Raw genomic sequence first — 9,056 nt, forward strand, 5'->3', positions numbered from 1 at the left:
ATATTTTTAAAATATGTTTTCAAAATTCCACAAACAATACTACGAGACCGTATGTATTAGCCTCGAATCCTAGATATAGGTTGGGCTTAGTGTTATACGCACACTGAGACCCGTGTCCTAGCTAATATAATGAAAAACCTGGACTTATCCCGGCCTGGATTGGGGAGCCAGCTAACCACTTAATCGATTCAAAACCATGCTATCAAGTCAATTATGAAAGATGGTTGGGAGGTACAGTTCTTTGGAAATAGGACCGACATCTAGAGGATTTCCTAAGTGGTCATGGACTTATATGGGTCAGATGCTCCTAGCTAATGCAATTAAATTTTATTTAGTTGGTTACTAGTATAATGCATGCTAGTTGAAATGTCAGCTCATGAATGCTATAAAATTTTAAAAACAGGCTTATAGAAAAATAAATTTTTTGAAAAGACTGAGTCTACCTAGGTCCGGTACTTCATCCTCATAGGTCCGATTATCTGGACTCTACCCGCAAGCAGGGAGATGTCTTATAACAAGAAAAGAATGATGCAGTAATATGCATGCGACCCCTGATGATTTTGGTAATTCCCTAGGTTCATTAGATTTCTATATTATTTAAATTTAGAATTTTAAAGATTAGTTATAAGTAGAAGAATTTTGATAGTCCTTAAAGAGCATAACAAAAATTCAGGAAAAAATAAAATCGTCATGTTAGAAAAGAAACATAAGAAAAATATGCAATTTCTATTTCACAATCAAGTAAACACATCAATTTAAATCCAAAAATAATCAACTAAATGGCCATAAGCAAATTGCCCTTATTACAACCTAGATATGCAGAAAATAAAGTGCCCGGGCTCCACTGCCAATAACCCGAATTTCTAAGCATATGCCAGACGCAAATGACTTTGAGTGTGATATTAGTCTTTAGGTCTTTAGTCTTCTTTGGATCACTTCTCCTTGGACTCCTTGGATCTCCCTCCTTGGACTCCTTGGAAATCTCCTCCTTGTACTCCTTGGAAATCTCCTCCTTGGACTCCTTGGATCCATCGTGGCTTGAATATTCAAACGAAAAGGGATGATTGCCTTTTCTCTTTGGATATCTAAAGTCATTTAACTCGATCTTTCAAATGGAAGAAGACTCCCCTTTAGGGATGCCTTCCTTTTTTGGAATTCGGGTTGGATAAGAATATTCACACTCAAAGACCATTTTCACAACTCTTTACAAATTATTACAAATATTACATCAAATGGAAATGAAAAATTCTACTCCCTGCATGGTCATCCTAATAAAAATCACAAGCAGTTATATATATATGAAAGTAAAAAAAATAAAAAAATTCAACCAATTGAAGCTGTGCCAAGCCATGCTCTTAATTATGAGGGCTAAGCAGTCCACCTATAGTAGTTATAATTATTTTATCCCTCATTTATTTAGAGGGGCTAGACAAGCACCTACATAAGACAATATTAGAAATTATAATGGAGCCCCCCTTTTATCAGCTTGAGCATGACCACCTACACGAAAGAATAGTATAATTATAATGGAGCCCCCCTTTTAAATCTAGCGCTCATCACATCATCCACAATGAAGTAAAAAGTAAGCAAACACACCAATCATTTTCAAACAACATGTAATGAAAATTACGGAAAGCTCCGGCACACAATAGAAAATAAAACCCAGTGGCCTAGCCTAGATTTAGAAGTGGTGCCCTAACTAACAATTCTAAATGTGTGTAAGGCTTGTGTGGTTTAGATAGGTCCTTGGCAGGGTAGTTGGTTAAAATCATTTAAAGTTCAGGTATGTTATAGGCCGAAAAGGAAATTTTTAATTAAAATTTAAACATTAGTGAATTAGAATTCATTTTAGTTAATTTAGTTGGTTTATGTTAGTTATATTTGGATTTTAAATTGCATTAGCCAATTTTGGAAAGTCCCGAGTCCTCCTAGGTGCTAGGGCTAAGGGGGTCCAAAAAGTCACTATGGGCAACAGGCTAAGTCTGGGCCTCCTAATATTTTAGAAAAATACTAGACCTTAAGAGAAGTAGTTAGCCAGGTAGCACATTGAAATTGAAGTTTTCTAGGCAAAGTTATAAATTTTCTAAGTTTCGAGCCATAAATGAACTATGGTTGACTTAAAAATTGACTTTCTAATCTAAGCTAGTTTATGGAAACATAATATTTTTAATAAATACTAGACACTAATTGTAGTCTGATGCAAGTGAGTTTGACTAATTTGGAATTTTATACAATTAGTTATGAATTTTCTAATTTCAGGGTATTTATGGAATTTTCTAAATTACCTAATAAATGACTGATTTTATGATTTTGTTCCAAACTAGGTCCAAACAAATTGAAATCACTCCCAAAGATCAGGAATGACCTGATAAAGTGTTCCCAAATGTTTGGAAAAATTTTGGGATTTTTAATAATTTTTAATAACTTATTAGGGGCAAAAATGGTAATTTTCACGTAAGGTCAAATTAAGGGTCAACCTAGAGTTAAACTGAGGAGTCTTATTTATCTGATGTCAAGGGACAAATTCAGAACAATTTGAGGTATCATGGATAATTTTTTGACCTAAAATGTATTTATTGTAATTTTCATAAAGTCTCGGGGCCTTATTTAGCAGGTTGATTAGGGTTGGTTAATTAAGGGGTCTAACAAGCCCTAAAAATTCCTAGAAAATTCTGGAGTGTTCAAGATGTTTCTAAGTTTTAAGTGTTTAAGTTTTCATGTCAATCAGTGATCTATCCTAGCTCCTAAAAAATTTCTAAGTTCGATAGACGGGTCCTTAATTGTTGTCCTTAGAGTGTCGCTACGTTGTCAAGGTTTAAATAGAGTTTTGCACTAACTCTCAAGGTAATAAATGTATGAGAAACATATAAAAATAGTAAACACGCCATGTCCTTAGATCTAGGAGAGCCTAAGCTAAGTGCTCATTATGCGACCTACACATGCAATCTACGACCAACGGAAAATAAATAAAACTAATGAAGGGATTAGTGAATGATTGTAACTCAACCATCCACTAATACACTCCCCCATGATTGCTCTTCACAAGTAGGATCTATGTTTAAAATTTCATATAAGTGAATCTCCCAAAATTAGGATTTAATTATAAGTAGTTTTAAAAATAATTTTAAAGTATTTATAAGTATAAATATATATTTTGGAAAATAAAGTAATTAAAAATAAGTCAATTCATAATACATAAGTATAGGAAGACCCACTGACCACCCAATCGAGGTTTCAAAATATGATTAAAAATAAAATTTAATTTAAAATATTATAATGAATAATATATAATTAATATTAAAGAGTCCCATAACCAATCCAAAAATAATCGATCCAGACACCACAAGATACTTGAAATAAATAAAACATACTCTATTTTCTAAAAGAACGAGGGTCGACTGAAATTGAAGAATATCTCACTTCTTATGGAAGATTAGTATAATCCTGAAGATTTAACAATCATTACAATAATATTAGGAGTGACCTTTAAAAAGATACCTAATAATTTAATAAGAATAATTAATAAATTAAAATAAAGGTTAACACTATATAATTGTCCTATATTATAAATTCCAATATTAATATTTAAAATAATACTAATAATAATAATATTAATAGTGACTTTGAAATGAAAAATAAATAAATAATCAAAATATAATAAAAACAATGTAGAATAATAATAATGAATAATAATAACAATAAATAATAAATGATGAAAAAGATAATTAAATAGAAGTAATAATAATAAACAATATAGTATTAAAAAATAATACTAATTAAATAATAATAAATAATATGTAAGAAAAATAATAATGTGAAAATAAAGTATATAATAATAATAATAATAATAATAATATCATAAGATACTCAAAATAATGCTCAAAATAGTAAAAAAAATAATGATAATAATAATAATAATAATATAAAAATAATAATTAAAAATAAAATAATAATATTTTAAGAATATTAGTTTTACTGTTTTTAAAATAATTAAAAATATAATTATTATTTTAAGATAAAAATAACTTTAAAATAAAGAGGATGAAAATACGAACAAAACGGGGTATTGTGCGCGAAAAACGAAGCAAAATTAAATTTTATGCAAATTTTTGAGCGAAATCGGGTTTAAAATCAATTAAAATAAATATAAAACTCGAAATTACCTCGGCTCGACACTTGGTGCCGCTCAATTCGTCCCGCGGTTTCGGCACAATCATTGCAAATGATTGCGCCGTCGTGCAATCATTGGCAATGATTGGCGCGGCGTGGGAATTCGCGTCGGGTTCATTAACCAGGTGGGCGAGGATCGATGACCGTTGGATCCTCCGCGGTTTGGGATCAATGGTCGTGATGCGGCCGGACGGGCGTGAGAGCCGCGGGATCGGATCCGCGGTTGGGCGGAACGGCTTGATCTCAACCGTTGATCACGAGATCAACGGTTGTGATCCAGCTTTGACGGACGAACAGCCGAATCCGAGCCCTATACCACTATTTCGACTCGTTCTCCCTCGATACTCCACCAAATTTCTCAAAATTTTAAACACAAGTCATGGACATGAACATAAATCTTGGGGGCTAAACCGTTTGAAAAATAATCATCTTTCTAAAAAGCTATTTAACCCGAAGCATTGTGATATATTCTAAGGGTTTTAAGGAGTTTTCACCGTAGGATCTCCAAGCTCTTGATATGGTTGCACTTGTAGACTGTCCTCGTACATTTTCCTTCTTGAATCCTCAGTCAAACGAGCTACGGATCAGTCGGATCAAAACCTTGGCCGGATTTAACTTCAGGTCGCCGGAAACTCGACACCGGCGGGTCTGGACCGTCGGGATAGGTTTGGAAATCATAGAGAAGGATGGTGAGAGCTCTAAAAAATAATCTCAGGAGCTGAGGTTCCTTCGTTTGAGAGCAAGAATCAAAAGTTCCTATTCCACCCTAATTTTCTCCTATTTAAATGTCTAAGCTCTAGGCTAATGGTCCAGATCTAATCAAGGTTTAATTAGGAGGGAAATTAGAGGGAATTGGCCGTGGTTTTGATTTTAAATCCAAAGGGAGGAGTTATCATACAATAAAGGCCTTTAATTCCATTAAAATAGGCGATTATGACCTATTTAAGACTTGGGTTGACCAAGTCAACCATTGATCTGGTCAACCCCAGTCAAATAGGACAAGCAGAACGTGGATTTGGGCTTATGAGGTATTGAAATGGATTAGAAATCAAATTAGGCTCATTAAGGCCACTTGAGTCAACCCGGGTTGACCTGGTCAACCAGGTTGACCCAGGGCCTGGGTTTAGGCTCAACGGACTCAGTCTAACCCGTTGAATCCATTGGGGAGGGTCTTGGGGTCTGGCTTGGTCAATATGACCAAGTCAACTTTCAAGACTCAAGGATTTGACAAAATCGATGTCAACAACCTGTCTTCATAAAGCATATAATTAGCCTCACAACTGGACCACATTTAATATGCATATTAAAAATTGAAATTCAAGCATTCTTTCCCTTATAATCATCAGATCTCTATAACAAGAATATCTGATGGCTAAGCTCGCAAATATTTTTTTATAAAAAAAAGGAATCTTTTAGCTTGTAATCAATCCTTGTACAGCAATAAAATAATAAAACAAAAATGAAACTAATTAACTTAATGTGATCGGGTATAATCAAGTATCTCTATTGCATAAAAAAATTAGAATAACTTAAATAAATATAAATAAAATTATCTAAATAGTAAATACATAATAAAAATATATACATAACCTACCATTTGAATTTTTGTCGTTGAAACCAATTTCAGATAATAAAAAATGCAGAGCCTGCCAGTTGTTTTTAAATCTTTTCCCATAGAAGGAAAAGTTGGCGGTGAGGTTTCTGTCATAGAACTTTGATGCCACTAATGGCATTTCATGTTAGTGATGACTGAAGAGGTAAAGAGCTAGGAGGCAATGCTTTTTGAGCAAATAGGATACGTATATATAACGGAAGATGATAATTATTGTGCTTCAGAGAATGATGAAAGATGTAATTACTGATGGTTCAACTTCACAAGACTCTTCCACTTCGGCAGAGGAAACGAAAAAGAAGCTAAAAACTTCACATGACTCTTCCGCTTCGGTAGAGGAAATGGAGAAGCAACTGAAGGTTCAACTTCATGAATCTCTTCCACTTTAGCGGAGGAAACAGAGAAGCAACTGACGGTTCAACTCATGAGACTCTTCGACTTAGACAGAGGAAAAAGAGAAGCTACTGATGACTCAATTCATGAGACTCTTCAACTTTGGCAGAGTGAAGGGAGAAGCGACAGCTAGATTATAATTAAATGAAACATATAAATATTAGTTAAGAAAATAATTTCGACGGAGTGCTTAGATTTACGAATAGGCAATATTAGTTAAGGAAATCGATAAATTAATAAACATATATAATTAAATGGGGAAACACATAAATTAAGAAGCATATAATTAAATGAAATAGATGAGAAATTAAAACGTTTAAAAATTTTAAAATTAATTTGGAATGAGGTCTATATAAAGAGCATTAAATTATATAAGTATTGTTTTTTAAATTATTAATTATTTATATCATAATGGATGGACAATATAATTTATGAAGAAATAAAAAGAATGCTCAAGATTTGCTATGGAAGGAAATTCAATTTTAAAATTAATTTGGAATGAGGTTTACATAAAGAGCATTAAATTATATAAGTATTATTTTTTGAATTATTAATTATTTATGTTGCAATCCATGACCCCTAGTTTGAGCTTTTGATGATGACAAATAATATTGTCTAAATATATATTCATTGAATATCCTTTGATTTATGTTATTGTCTGTGAGTACTAACATGTCAGGAAGATCACAAATTATTCAGGACAACAGGAAGACTCAAGACTGCGTAAAGTAGGAGTGTGAGGCTGAAACAATGTAATTTTCTATTTATTTTATTTTTTTTCTTTTCTTGAGTCTGGCCACAATTTGCACGTAAGTCTGAGTAATCATGCACACACATAGGTGGAGAGGGTTTTTTAAAAGAAATAAAAATGAAGATTTTCCTCTATTGATTATATTGTATGTCTTTATATCGTGTTGTACGATCTGATATTGTAAAATGATTTTCTGTGAACTAATCGTGCTGTACGAACAATATCGTATTGTACGATGTGTTACAAATCCAAAATTCTAGCAGCCGCCAGATTAGTTTAAGTTCTATTAGCTGCTCGTACTGTACGATTTTATTTGAATACTTACTTAAATTAACCCGTGATTAGTGGTATAAATTAAGGACAAATCTCTGATTGGTCATTGTACTGTTCGAACCTATTCGTACTATATGATGAATAGATGTTGATTTTGATCGTTTTGGAGATTGTCATGGACGATCCCTTGATTTGGCCTAATCGTACTATACAAAGTTGATTGTACACTACGATGAACAGAGGCGAGTTTTGATCATCCGTATCATCCTGTACGAACAGAAAAGTGGAGTCTCGTATTGTACGATGTTGTATCGTACTGTACGACTAATTTTGAAATGTACGTAAACCTTCGTACCAGGACAAATACTGTTATACATATCGTACTATACGATGTAGTATCGTAATGTACGATATTAACAGCTACTTTAAAAATTTCAGGGATTTTGGAGCCTGTTTTAAGTAAGTAACAGAAAGAGGAGAACATGATAGAGAGTGAATCCTTGGGAGAGAGCTCTTGATAAGTTTTTAGGATTTGGGAGAGGAAGGAGAGGGTGAGCTTGGTGAGGGAGAAGTAGTGTGAGGGAGATCACACGGTTCCTCCGTTCTTGATGCATCTTGCTCCTCCTGTGGCCCAAGAATAACTTGTGGGAGGCTCTCTGAGGGGGAGACTCTTCTACATCCGTGACCTCGAAGGTACTTTGTCTTCTCCAGGAGGGAGAAAAATGAGAAGGTACGCTGCCATCACCAGGAGGGTGAGAAAAGCGCTTGGCACTCCTCCACGCCAAGTTGGTGAAAGTGAGTCTTGTGAGGGCTTCTCCGCCTTGCCGAGGGGGGCAAACACTTTTAACTCTCTTGGACTGCCTGTTACTTCTAACTTTTCAGGAATCGAAGATCGGACGAATAATAGAAGCCAGTTCAAGATTGCATAGGTTTAGGGTTGAGTCAGTCTGTACTTTATTTTTTCTTTTCTTGAGCCTATTTGTAATGATCAAAGAGACTGATGCTAAGTAACCCTACACACACACACTTGAGAGACTTAGAATTTCTGTTTTTACTCATATCGGTCAGGACGATATTTACATCGTCCTGGACGATCGGGCTTAAAACAGAAAATCTAAACAAGGATTCTTAATTAAGGCAGTCGTCATTAACAGATTATCCTCGACGATACGTGTATCAGCCAGGACGATAAGCTCAAAACAGAAAGAAGTTGCCGCCATAGACAATTAAGGTATTATGTATTTTTTAATAATCGGCCAGGACGATCATTGATCGACCTGGACGATATTCACAAGTTTTGCCTTAATTGATCAGGAAATAAAGGGAGTAATTAAGGATGATTGATACGATCATATCGTCCTGGACGATCGCAGGATCGGCTAGGACGATCTATTCAAAAACCTTAGTTACTTATGGACGATAAATATCAGCCAGCTCAAATTCAGGGCGATGCTCTGGATGATTTTCCTCTGATTTGAACTGATCGACCGGGACGATCAAGCCAATTTTAAATCGTCCATTTGCATTCAAGACGATGCTCTGGTCGATCTTCTGAGATTTGTACTGATCGGCCAGGACGATGTCCATATCGACTTGGACGATATTGTCGGCAACTTGCAATTAATGAGCTCCTTTGAAGCTCTTCTATTTAAGAGCTCTTGTTCAACGTTTTGAATAAACTTTTGTTATTGCCTTGACCTGAGAAGGCCTTAAGGAGAGTGGGAGAGAGAGGATCTTGTGAGGGGGAGCTTGTGAGGGGATTCACAAGGGTTGCTTCAAGGATCGCTCTGCTTCTTCTTCGTCTAGAATTTCTCGTCCGTGGAAGGGTCGGTAGAGGTAAGGAGTCAGCATCTGATT

Source organism: Dendrobium catenatum, unplaced genomic scaffold, assembly GCF_001605985.2.
Source record: "Dendrobium catenatum unplaced genomic scaffold, ASM160598v2 fragScaff_scaffold_1058, whole genome shotgun sequence".
Classification (NCBI taxonomy): Eukaryota; Viridiplantae; Streptophyta; class Magnoliopsida; order Asparagales; family Orchidaceae; genus Dendrobium; species Dendrobium catenatum.